This window comes from Electrophorus electricus, chromosome 13 (assembly GCF_041902795.1).
Source record: "Electrophorus electricus isolate QZ-2024a chromosome 13, ASM4190279v1, whole genome shotgun sequence".
In the NCBI taxonomy this organism is placed as follows: domain Eukaryota; kingdom Metazoa; phylum Chordata; class Actinopteri; order Gymnotiformes; family Gymnotidae; genus Electrophorus; species Electrophorus electricus.
In genome coordinates, this window is record NC_137509.1 from 21,143,729 (window position 1) to 21,155,870 (window position 12,142).

General features: G+C 36.6%; 1 non-coding gene and 11 pseudogenes across 1 annotated transcript; all 12 read left to right on the forward strand.

Annotated features, from left to right (window-relative positions):
* The first annotated feature begins 615 nt into the window (after window positions 1-615).
* Window positions 616-734, forward strand: LOC145650477 (5S ribosomal RNA; annotated as a pseudogene).
* A 352-nt stretch (window positions 735-1,086) lies between these two features.
* Window positions 1,087-1,205, forward strand: LOC145649111 (5S ribosomal RNA; annotated as a pseudogene).
* Window positions 1,206-2,435: 1,230 nt separating this feature from the next.
* LOC145649113 (5S ribosomal RNA) lies at window positions 2,436-2,554 on the forward strand (annotated as a pseudogene).
* A 1,008-nt stretch (window positions 2,555-3,562) lies between these two features.
* On the forward strand, window positions 3,563-3,681 carry LOC145650113 (5S ribosomal RNA; annotated as a pseudogene).
* A 1,229-nt stretch (window positions 3,682-4,910) lies between these two features.
* On the forward strand, window positions 4,911-5,029 carry LOC145649368 (5S ribosomal RNA). Its single transcript, XR_014116577.1, has one exon. It is a non-coding gene; the product is annotated as a 5S ribosomal RNA (ribosomal RNA).
* A 791-nt stretch (window positions 5,030-5,820) lies between these two features.
* LOC145647106 (5S ribosomal RNA) lies at window positions 5,821-5,939 on the forward strand (annotated as a pseudogene).
* A 1,228-nt stretch (window positions 5,940-7,167) lies between these two features.
* On the forward strand, window positions 7,168-7,286 carry LOC145649133 (5S ribosomal RNA; annotated as a pseudogene).
* Window positions 7,287-8,514: 1,228 nt separating this feature from the next.
* LOC145649135 (5S ribosomal RNA) lies at window positions 8,515-8,633 on the forward strand (annotated as a pseudogene).
* Window positions 8,634-8,985: 352 nt separating this feature from the next.
* LOC145646044 (5S ribosomal RNA) lies at window positions 8,986-9,104 on the forward strand (annotated as a pseudogene).
* Window positions 9,105-9,455: 351 nt separating this feature from the next.
* LOC145649114 (5S ribosomal RNA) lies at window positions 9,456-9,574 on the forward strand (annotated as a pseudogene).
* A 790-nt stretch (window positions 9,575-10,364) lies between these two features.
* LOC145649832 (5S ribosomal RNA) lies at window positions 10,365-10,483 on the forward strand (annotated as a pseudogene).
* Window positions 10,484-10,836: 353 nt separating this feature from the next.
* Window positions 10,837-10,955, forward strand: LOC145647452 (5S ribosomal RNA; annotated as a pseudogene).
* The last annotated feature ends 1,187 nt before the right edge of the window (window positions 10,956-12,142 follow it).

Here is a 12,142-nt window from a genome sequence, read left to right on the forward strand (position 1 = left end):
CAAAAACTATCTGTTAGCACCTTGGACTACGAGATGCTGTAAGCTTCTCTTGAATCACTTTAATTTATTGTCAAGATGACATGCTAGGATGTGAAATGCAGTGATTAATTAAAAAAACTATCTGTTAGCACCTGGGAATAGCAGATGCTGTAAGTTTTTGTTGCATCACTTTACTTTAATCTGCAACTGACAAGCTTGTATGTGAAGTGTACAGATTAAATAGAAATATTTTAGTACCAGGGAATAGCAGGTGCTGTAAGATTGTATTGCATCCCTTTAATGTATGTTCAAGCTATCATGTTCAAATTTGAAGTGCAGTGAATAATTAACTCAAACTATCTGATAGCACCTGGGAATAGCAGATGCTGTACATTTTTTTTGCATCACTTTCATTTACTCTCCAACTCACATGCCTGAATGTGAAGTGCAGTGATTCATCAAAAAACTGTCTGTTAGTGCCTCCGTATACCAGATGTTGTAAGCTTTTATTGCATCATTTAATTTACATTCAAGATAACATTCTAGAATGTCAAGTGCAGGGATTAATAAAAAAAATTGTCAGATTGGTCTTTGATCATATTTGCTATGATTAGGCAATTTGAGTAAGTGCTTAAGGCTTACGGCCACACCAGCTTGAGAACGCCCAATCTCATCTTACCTTGGAAGGTAAGCAAGTTTGGGCCTGGATAGTACTGAGGTGGGGCTCTACCTAGGAATACCAGGTGCTGTAAGCTTTTCTTGCATCACTTTAATTTACTTTCAAGCTGACATGCTCAAATGTGAAGTGCAGTGATTAATAAAAAAAACTATCTGTTAGCACCTGGGAATAGCAGATGCTGTAAGTTTTTTTTGCATCACTTTCATTTACTCTCCAACTCACATGCCTGAATGTGAAGTGCAGTGATTCATCAAAAAACTGTCTGTTAGTGCCTCCGTATACCAGATGTTGTAAGCTTTTATTGCATCATTTAATTTACATTCAAGATAACATTCTAGAATGTCAAGTGCAGGGATTAATAAAAAAAATTGTCAGATTGGTCTTTGATCATATTTGCTATGATTAGGCAATTTGAGTAAGTGTTTAAGGCTTATGGCCACACCAGCTTGAGAACGCCCAACCTCATCTGACCTTGGAAGCTAAGCAAGTTTGGGCCTGGATAGTACTGAGGTGGGACCCTACCTAGGAATACCAGGTGCTGTAAGCTTTTCTTGCATCACTTTAATTTACTTTCAAGCTGACATGCTCAAATGTGAAGTGCAGTGATTAATAAAAAAAACTATCTGTTAGCACCTGGGAATAGCCGATGCTGTAAGTTTTTTTTGCATCACTTTCATTTACTCTCCAACTCACATGCCTGAATGTGAAGTGCAGTTATTCATCAAAAATCTATCTGTTAGCACCTTGGACTACGAGATGCTGTTAAGCTTCTCTTGCATCACTTTAATTTACTTTCAAGATGACATGCTAGGATGTGAAGTGCAGTGATTAATTAAAAAAACTATCTGTTAGCACCTGGGAATAGCAGATGCTGTAAGTTTTTGTTGCATCACTTTACTCTAATCTGCAACTGACAAGCTTGTATGTGAAGTGTACAGATTAAATAGAAATCTTTTAGTACCAGGGAATAGCAGGTGCTGTAAGACTGTATTCCATCCCTTTAATTTATGTTCAAGCTATCATGTTCAAATTTGAAGTGCAGTGAATAATTAACTCAAACTATCTGTTAGCACCTGGGAATAGCCGATGCTGTAAGTTTTTTTTGCATCACTTTCATTTACTCTCCAACTCACATGCCTGAATGTGAAGTGCAGTGATTCATCAAAAACTATCTGTTAGCACCTTGGACTACGAGATGCTGTAAGCTTCTCTTGAATCACTTTAATTTACTGTCAAGATGACATGCTAGGATGTGAAATGCAGTGATTAATTAAAAAAACTATCTGTTAGCACCTGGGAATAGCAGATGCTGTAAGTTTTTGTTGCATCACTTTACTTTAATCTGCAACTGACAAGCTTGTATGTGAAGTGTACAGATTAAATAGAAATATTTTAGTACCAGGGAATAGCAGGTGCTGTAAGATTGTATTGCATCCCTTTAATTTATGTTCAAGCTATCATGTTCAAATTTGAAGTGCAGTGAATAATTAACTCAAACTATCTGTTAGCACCTGGGAATAGCAGATGCTGTAAGTTTTTTTTGCATCACTTTCATTTACTCTCCAACTCACATGCCTGAATGTGAAGTGCAGTGATTCATCAAAAAACTGTCTGTTAGTGCCTCCGTATACCAGATGTTGTAAGCTTTTATTGCATCATTTAATTTACATTCAAGATAACATTCTAGAATGTCAAGTGCAGGGATTAATAAAAAAAATTGTCAGATTGGTCTTTGATCATATTTGCTATGATTAGGCAATTTGAGTAAGTGTTTAAGGCTTATGGCCACACCAGCTTGAGAACGCCCAACCTCATCTGACCTTGGAAGCTAAGCAAGTTTGGGCCTGGATAGTACTGAGGTGGGACCCTACCTAGGAATACCAGGTGCTGTAAGCTTTTCTTGCATCACTTTAATTTACTTTCAAGCTGACATGCTCAAATGTGAAGTGCAGTGATTAATAAAAAAAACTATCTGTTAGCACCTGGGAATAGCCGATGCTGTAAGTTTTTGTTGCATCACTTTACTTTAATCTGCAACTGACAAGCTTGTATGTGAAGTGTACAGATTACATAGAAATATTTTAGTACCAGGGAATAGCAGGTGCTGTAAGATTATATTGCATCCCTTTAATTTATGTTCAAGCTATCATGTTCAAATTTGAAGTGCAGTGAATAATTAACTCAAACTATCTGTTAGCACCTGGGAATAGCAGATGCTGTAAGTTTTTTTTGCATCACTTTCATTTACTCTCCAACTCACATGCCTGAATGTGAAGTGCAGTGATTCATCAAAAACTATCTGTTAGCACCTTGGACTACGAGATGCTGTAGGCTTCTCTTGAATCACTTTAATTTACTGTTAAGATGACATGCTAGGATGTGAAATGCAGTGATTAATTAAAAAAACTATCTGTTAGCACCTGGGAATAGCAGATGCTGTAAGTTTTTGTTGCATCACTTTACTTTAATCTGCAACTGACAAGCTTGTATGTGAAGTGTACAGATTAAATAGAAATATTTTAGTACCAGGGAATAGCAGGTGCTGTAAGATTGTATTGCATCCCTTTAATTTATGTTCAAGCTATCATGTTCAAATTTGAAGTGCAGTGAATAATTAACTCAAACTATCTGTTAGCACCTGGGAATAGCAGATGCTGTACGTTTTTTTTGCATCACTTTCATTTACTCTCCAACTCACATGCCTGAATGTGAAGTGCAGTGATTCATCAAAAAACTGTCTGTTAGTGCCTCCGTATACCAGATGTTGTAAGCTTTTATTGCATCATTTAATTTACATTCAAGATAACATTCTAGAATGTCAAGTGCAGGGATTAATAAAAAAAATTGTCAGATTGGTCTTTGATCATATTTGTTATGATTAGGAAATTTGAGTAAGTGTTTAAGGCTTACATCCACACCAGCTTGAGAACGCCCAATCTCATCTGACCTTGGAAGCTAAGCAAGTTTGGGCCTGGATAGTACTGAGGTGGGACCCTACCTAGGAATACCAGGTGCTGTAAGATTTTCTTGCATCACTTTAATTTACTTTCAAGCTGACATGCTCAAATGTGAAGTGCAGTGATTAATAAAAAAAAAACTATCTGTTAGCACCTGGGAATAGCCGATGTTGTAAGTTTTTTTTGCATCACTTTCATTTACTCTCCAACTCACATGCCTGAATGTGAAGTGCAGTGATTCATCAAAAACTATCTGTTAGCACCTTGGACTACGAGATGCTGTAAGCTTCTCTTGAATCACTTTAATTTACTGTCAAGATGACATGCTAGGATGTGAAATGCAGTGATTAATTAAAAAAACTATCTGTTAGCACCTGGGAATAGCAGATGCTGTAAGTTTTTGTTGCATCACTTTACTTTAATCTGCAACTGACAAGCTTGTATGTGAAGTGTACAGATTAAATAGAAATATTTTAGTACCAGGGAATAGCAGGTGCTGTAAGATTGTATTGCATCCCTTTAATTTATGTTCAAGCTATCATGTTCAAATTTGAAGTGCAGTGAATAATTAACTCAAACTATCTGTTAGCACCTGGGAATAGCCGATGCTGTAAGTTTTTTTTGCATCACTTTCATTTACTCTCCAACTCACATGCCTGAATGTGAAGTGCAGTGATTCATCAAATCTATCTGTTAGCACCTTGGACTACGAGATGCTGTAAGCTTCTCTTGAATCACTTTAATTTACTGTCAAGATGACATGCTAGGATGTGAAATGCAGTGATTAATTAAAAAAACTATCTGTTAGCACCTGGGAATAGCAGATGCTGTAAGTTTTTGTTGCATCACTTTACTTTAATCTGCAACTGACAAGCTTGTATGTGAAGTGTACAGATTAAATAGAAATATTTTAGTACCAGGGAATAGCAGGTGCTGTAAGATTGTATTGCATCCCTTTAATTTATGTTCAAGCTATCATGTTCAAATTTGAAGTGCAGTGAATAATTAACTCAAACTATCTGTTAGCACCTGGGAATAGCAGATGCTGTAAGTTTTTTTTGCATCACTTTCATTTAATCTCCAACTCACATGCCTGAATGTGAAGTGCAGTGATTCATCAAAAAACTGTCTGTTAGTGCCTCCGTATACCAGATGTTGTAAGCTTTTATTGCATCATTTAATTTACATTCAAGATAACATTCTAGAATGTCAAGTGCAGGGATTAATAAAAAAAATTGTCAGATTGGTCTTTGATCATATTTGCTATGATTAGGCAATTTGAGTAAATGTTTAAGGCTTACGGCCACACCAGCTTGAGAACGCCCAATCTCATCTGACCTTGGAAGCTAAGCAAGTTTGGGCCTGGATAGTACTGAGGTGGGACCCTACCTAGGAATACCAGGTGCTGTAAGCTTTTCTTGCATCACTTTAATTTACTTTCAAGCTGACATGCTCAAATGTGAAGTGCAGTGATTAATAAAAAAAAACTATCTGTTAGCACCTGGGAATAGCAGATGCTGTAAGTTTTTTTTGCATCACTTTCATTTACTCTCCAACTCACATGCCTGAATGTGAAGTGCAGTGATTCATCAAAAACTATCTGTTAGCACCTTGGACTACGAGATGCTGTAAGCTTCTCTTGAATCACTTTAATTTACTGTCAAGATGACATGCTAGGATGTGAAATGCAGTGATTAATTAAAAAAACTATCTGTTAGTACTTGGGAATAGCAGATGCTGTAAGTTTTTGTTGCATCACTTTACTTTAATCTGCAACTGACAAGCTTGTATGTGAAGTGTACAGATTAAATAGAAATATTTTAGTACCAGGGAATAGCAGGTGCTGTAAGATTGTATTGCATCCCTTTAATTTATGTTCAAGCTATCATGTTCAAATTTGAAGTGCAGTGAATAATTAACTCAAACTATCGGTTAGCACCTGGGAATAGCAGATGCTGTACGTTTTTTTTGCATCACTTTCATTTACTCTCCAACTCACATGCCTGAATGTGAAGTGCAGTGATTCATCAAAAAACTGTCTGTTAGTGCCTCTGTATACCAGATGTTGTAAGCTTTTATTGCATCATTTAATTTACATTCAAGATAACATTCTAGAATGTCAAGTGCAGGGATTAATAAAAAAAATTGTCAGATTGGTCTTTGATCATATTTGCTATGATTAGGCAATTTGAGTAAGGGTTTAAGGTTTACGGCCACACCAGCTTGAGAACGCCCAATCTCATCTGACCTTGGAAGCTAAGCAAGTTTGGGCCTGGATAGTACTGAGGTGGGACCCTACCTAGGAATACCAGGTGCTGTAAGCTTTTCTTGCATCACTTTAATTTACTTTCAAGCTGACATGCTCAAATGTGAAGTGCAGTGATTAATAAAAAAAACTATCTGTTAGCACCTGGGAATAGCCGATGTTGTAAGTTTTTTTTGCATCACTTTCATTTACTCTCCAACTCACATGCCTGAATGTGAAGTGCAGTGATTCATCAAAAACTATCTGTTAGCACCTTGGACTACGAGATGCTGTAAGCTTCTCTTGAATCACTTTAATTTACTGTCAAGATGACATGCTAGGATGTGAAATGCAGTGATTAATTAAAAAAACTATCTGTTAGCACCTGGGAATAGCAGATGCTGTAAGTTTTTGTTGCATCACTTTACTTTAATCTGCAACTGACAAGCTTGTATGTGAAGTGTACAGATTAAATAGAAATATTTTAGTACCAGGGAATAGCAGGTGCTGTAAGATTGTATTGCATCCCTTTAATTTATGTTCAAGCTATCATGTTCAAATTTGAAGTGCAGTGAATAATTAACTCAAACTATCTGTTAGCACCTGGGAATAGCCGATGCTGTAAGTTTTTTTTGCATCACTTTCATTTACTCTCCAACTCACATGCCTGAATGTGAAGTGCAGTGATTCATCAAAAACTATCTGTTAGCACCTTGGACTACGAGATGCTGTAAGCTTCTCTTGAATCACTTTAATTTACTGTCAAGATGACATGCTAGGATGTGAAATGCAGTGATTAATTAAAAAAACTATCTGTTAGCACCTGGGAATAGCAGATGCTGTAAGTTTTTGTTGCATCACTTTACTTTAATCTGCAACTGACAAGCTTGTATGTGAAGTGTACAGATTAAATAGAAATATTTTAGTACCAGGGAATAGCAGGTGCTGTAAGATTGTATTGCATCCCTTTAATTTATGTTCAAGCTATCATGTTCAAATTTGAAGTGCAGTGAATAATTAACTCAAACTATCTGTTAGCACCTGGGAATAGCAGATGCTGTACGTTTTTTTTGCATCACTTTCATTTACTCTCCAACTCACATGCCTGAATGTGAAGTGCAGTGATTCATCAAAAAACTGTCTGTTAGTGCCTCCGTATACCAGATGTTGTAAGCTTTTATTGCATCATTTAATTTACATTCAAGATAACATTCTAGAATGTCAAGTGCAGGGATTAATAAAAAAAATTGTCAGATTGGTCTTTGATCATATTTGCTATGATTAGGCAATTTGAGTAAGTGTTTAAGGCTTACGGCCACACCAGCTTGAGAACGCCCAATCTCATCTGACCTTGGAAGCTAAGCAAGTTTGGGCCTGGATAGTACTGAGGTGGGACCCTACCTAGGAATACCAGGTGCTTTAAGCTTTTCTTGCATCACTTTAATTTACTTTCAAGCTGACATGCTCAAATGTGAAGTGCAGTGATTAATAAAAAAAACTATCTGTTAGCACCTGGGAATAGCCGATGCTGTAAGTTTTTTTTGCATCACTTTCATTTACTCTCCAACTCACATGCCTGAATGTGAAGTGCAGTGATTCATCAAAAACTATCTGTTAGCACCTTGGACTACGAGATGCTGTAAGCTTCTCTTGAATCACTTTAATTTACTGTCAAGATGACATGCTAGGATGTGAAATGCAGTGATTAATTAAAAAAACTATCTGTTAGCACCTGGGAATAGCAGATGCTGTAAGTTTTTGTTGCATCACTTTACTTTAATCTGCAACTGACAAGCTTGTATGTGAAGTGTACAGATTAAATAGAAATATTTTAGTACCAGGGAATAGCAGGTGCTGTAAGATTGTATTGCATCCCTTTAATTTATGTTCAAGCTATCATGTTCAAATTTGAAGTGCAGTGAATAATTAACTCAAACTATCTGTTAGCACCTGGGAATAGCCGATGCTGTAAGTTTTTTTTGCATCACTTTCATTTACTCTCCAACTCACATGCCTGAATGTGAAGTGCAGTGATTCATCAAAAACTATCTGTTAGCACCTTGGACTACGAGATGCTGTAAGCTTCTCTTGAATCACTTTAATTTACTGTCAAGATGACATGCTAGGATGTGAAATGCAGTGATTAATTAAAAAAACTATCTGTTAGCACCTGGGAATAGCAGATGCTGTAAGTTTTTGTTGCATCACTTTACTTTAATCTGCAACTGACAAGCTTGTATGTGAAGTGTACAGATTAAATAGAAATATTTTAGTACCAGGGAATAGCAGGTGCTGTAAGATTGTATTGCATCCCTTTAATTTATGTTCAAGCTATCATGTTCAAATTTGAAGTGCAGTGAATAATTAACTCAAACTATCTGTTAGCACCTGGGAATAGCAGATGCTGTACGTTTTTTTTGCATCACTTTCATTTACTCTCCAACTCACATGCCTGAATGTGAAGTGCAGTGATTCATCAAAAAACTGTCTGTTAGTGCCTCCGTATACCAGATGTTGTAAGCTTTTATTGCATCATTTAATTTACATTCAAGATAACATTCTAGAATGTCAAGTGCAGGGATTAATAAAAAAAATTGTCAGATTGGTCTTTGATCATATTTGCTATGATTAGGCAATTTGAGTAAGTGTTTAAGGCTTACGGCCACACCAGCTTGAGAACGCCCAATCTCATCTGACCTTGGAAGCTAAGCAAGTTTGGGCCTGGATAGTACTGAGGTGGGACCCTACCTAGGAATACCAGGTGCTTTAAGCTTTTCTTGCATCACTTTAATTTACTTTCAAGCTGACATGCTCAAATGTGAAGTGCAGTGATTAATAAAAAAAACTATCTGTTAGCACCTGGGAATAGCCGATGCTGTAAGTTTTTTTTGCATCACTTTCATTTACTCTCCAACTCACATGCCTGAATGTGAAGTGCAGTGATTCATCAAAAAACTGTCTGTTAGTGCCTCCGTATACCAGATGTTGTAAGCTTTTATTGCATCATTTAATTTACATTCAAGATACCATTCTAGAATGTCAAGTGCAGGGATTAATAAAAAAAATTGTCAGATTGGTCTTTGATCATATTTGCTATGATTAGGCAATTTGAGTAAGTGTTTAAGGCTTACGGCCACACCATCTTGAGAACGCCCAATCTCATCTGACCTTGGAAACTAAGCAAGTTTGGCCCTGTATAGTACTGAGGTGGGACCATACCTAGGAATACCAGGTGATGTAAGCTTTTCTTGCATCACTTTAATTTACTTTCAAGCTGACATGCTCAAATGTGAAGTGCAGTGATTAATAAAAAAACTATCTGTTAGCACCTGGGAATAGCCGATGCTGTAAGTTTTTTTTGCATCACTTTCATTTACTCTCCAACTCACATGCCTGAATGTGAAGTGCAGTGATTCATCAAAAAACTGTCTGTTAGTGCCTCCGTATACCAGATGTTGTAAGCTTTTATTGCATCATTTAATTTACATTCAAGATAACATTCTAGAATGTCAAGTGCAGGGATTAATAAAAAAAATTGTCAGATTGGTCTTTGATCATATTTGCTATGATTAGGCAATTTGAGTAAGTGTTTAAGGCTTATGGCCACACCAGCTTGAGAACGCCCAACCTCATCTGACCTTGGAAGCTAAGCAAGTTTGGGCCTGGATAGTACTGAGGTGGGACCCTACCTAGGAATACCAGGTGCTGTAAGCTTTTCTTGCATCACTTTAATTTACTTTCAAGCTGACATGCTCAAATGTGAAGTGCAGTGATTAATAAAAAAAACTATCTGTTAGCACCTGGGAATAGCCGATGCTGTAAGTTTTTTTTGCATCACTTTCATTTACTCTCCAACTCACATGCCTGAATGTGAAGTGCAGTGATTCATCAAAAACTATCTGTTAGCACCTTGGACTACGAGATGCTGTAAGCTTCTCTTGAATCACTTTAATTTATTGTCAAGATGACATGCTAGGATGTGAAATGCAGTGATTAATTAAAAAAACTATCTGTTAGCACCTGGGAATAGCAGATGCTGTAAGTTTTTGTTGCATCACTTTACTTTAATCTGCAACTGACAAGCTTGTATGTGAAGTGTACAGATTAAATAGAAATATTTTAGTACCAGGGAATAGCAGGTGCTGTAAGATTGTATTGCATCCCTTTAATGTATGTTCAAGCTATCATGTTCAAATTTGAAGTGCAGTGAATAATTAACTCAAACTATCTGATAGCACCTGGGAATAGCAGATGCTGTACATTTTTTTTGCATCACTTTCATTTACTCTCCAACTCACATGCCTGAATGTGAAGTGCAGTGATTCATCAAAAAACTGTCTGTTAGTGCCTCCGTATACCAGATGTTGTAAGCTTTTATTGCATCATTTAATTTACATTCAAGATAACATTCTAGAATGTCAAGTGCAGGGATTAATAAAAAAAATTGTCAGATTGGTCTTTGATCATATTTGCTATGATTAGGCAATTTGAGTAAGTGCTTAAGGCTTACGGCCACACCAGCTTGAGAACGCCCAATCTCATCTTACCTTGGAAGCTAAGCAAGTTTGGGCCTGGATAGTACTGAGGTGGGGCTCTACCTAGGAATACCAGGTGCTGTAAGCTTTTCTTGCATCACTTTAATTTACTTTCAAGCTGACATGCTCAAATGTGAAGTGCAGTGATTAATAAAAAAAAACTATCTGTTAGCACCTGGGAATAGCCGATGCTGTAAGTTTTTTTTGCATCACTTTCAATTACTCTCCAACTCACATGCCTGAATGTGAAGTGCAGTGATTAATCAAAAAACTGTCTGTTAGTGCCTCCGTATACCAGATGTTGTAAGCTTTTATTGCATCATTTAATTTACATTCAAGATAACATTCTAGAATGTCAAGTGCAGGGATTAATAAAAAAAATTGTCAGATTGGTCTTTGATCATATTTGCTATGATTAGGCAATTTGAGTAAGTGTTTAAGGCTTACGGCCACACCAGCTTGAGAACGCCCAATCTCATCTGACCTTGGAAGCTAAGCAGGTTTGGGCCTGGATAGTACTGAGGTGGGACCCTACTTAGGAATACCAGGTGCTGTAAGCTTTTCTTGCATCACTTTAATTTACTTTCAAGCTGACATGCTCAAATGTGAAGTGCAGTGATTAATAAAAAAAACTATCTGTTAGCACCTGGGAATAGCAGATGCTATAAGTTTTTTTTGCATCACTTTCATTTACTCTCCAACTCACATGCCTGAATGTGAAGTGCAGTGATTCATCAAAAACTATCTGTTAGCACCTTGGACTACGAGATGCTGTAAGCTTCTCTTGAATCACTTTAATTTACTGTCAAGATGACATGCTAGGATGTGAAATGCAGTGATTAATTAAAAAAACTATCTGTTAGCACCTGGGAATAGCAGATGCTGTAAGTTTTTGTTGCATCACTTTACTTTAATCTGCAACTGACAAGATTGTATGTGAAGTGTACAGATTAAATAGAAATATTTTAGTACCAGGGAATAGCAGGTGCTGTAAGATTGTATTGCATCCCTTTAATTTATGTTCAAGCTATCATGTTCAAATTTGAAGTGCAGTGAATAATTAACTCAAACTATCTGTTAGCACCTGGGAATAGCCGATGCTGTAAGTTTTTTTTGCATCACTTTCATTTACTCTCCAACTCACATGCCTGAATGTGAAGTGCAGTGATTCATCAAAAACTATCTGTTAGCACCTTGGACTACGAGATGCTGTAAGCTTCTCTTGAATCACTTTAATTTACTGTCAAGATGACATGCTAGGATGTGAAATGCAGTGATTAATTAAAAAAACTATCTGTTAGCACCTGGGAATAGCAGATGCTGTAAGTTTTTGTTGCATCACTTTACTTTAATCTGCAACTGACAAGCTTGTATGTGAAGTGTACAGATTAAATAGAAATATTTTAGTACCAGGGAATAGCAGGTGCTGTAAGATTGTATTGCGTCCCTTTAATTTATGTTCAAGCTATCATGTTCAAATTTGAAGTGCAGTGAATAATTAACTCAAACTATCTGTTAGCACCTGGGAATAGCAGATGCTGTACGTTTTTTTTGCATCACTTTCATTTACTCTCCAACTCACATGCCTGAATGTGAAGTGCAGTGATTCATCAAAAAACTGTCTGTTAGTGCCTCCGTATACCAGATGTTGTAAGCTTTTATTGAATCATTTAATTTACATTCAAGATAACATTCTAGAATGTCAAGTGCAGGGATTAATAAAAAAAATTGTCAGATTGGTCTTTGA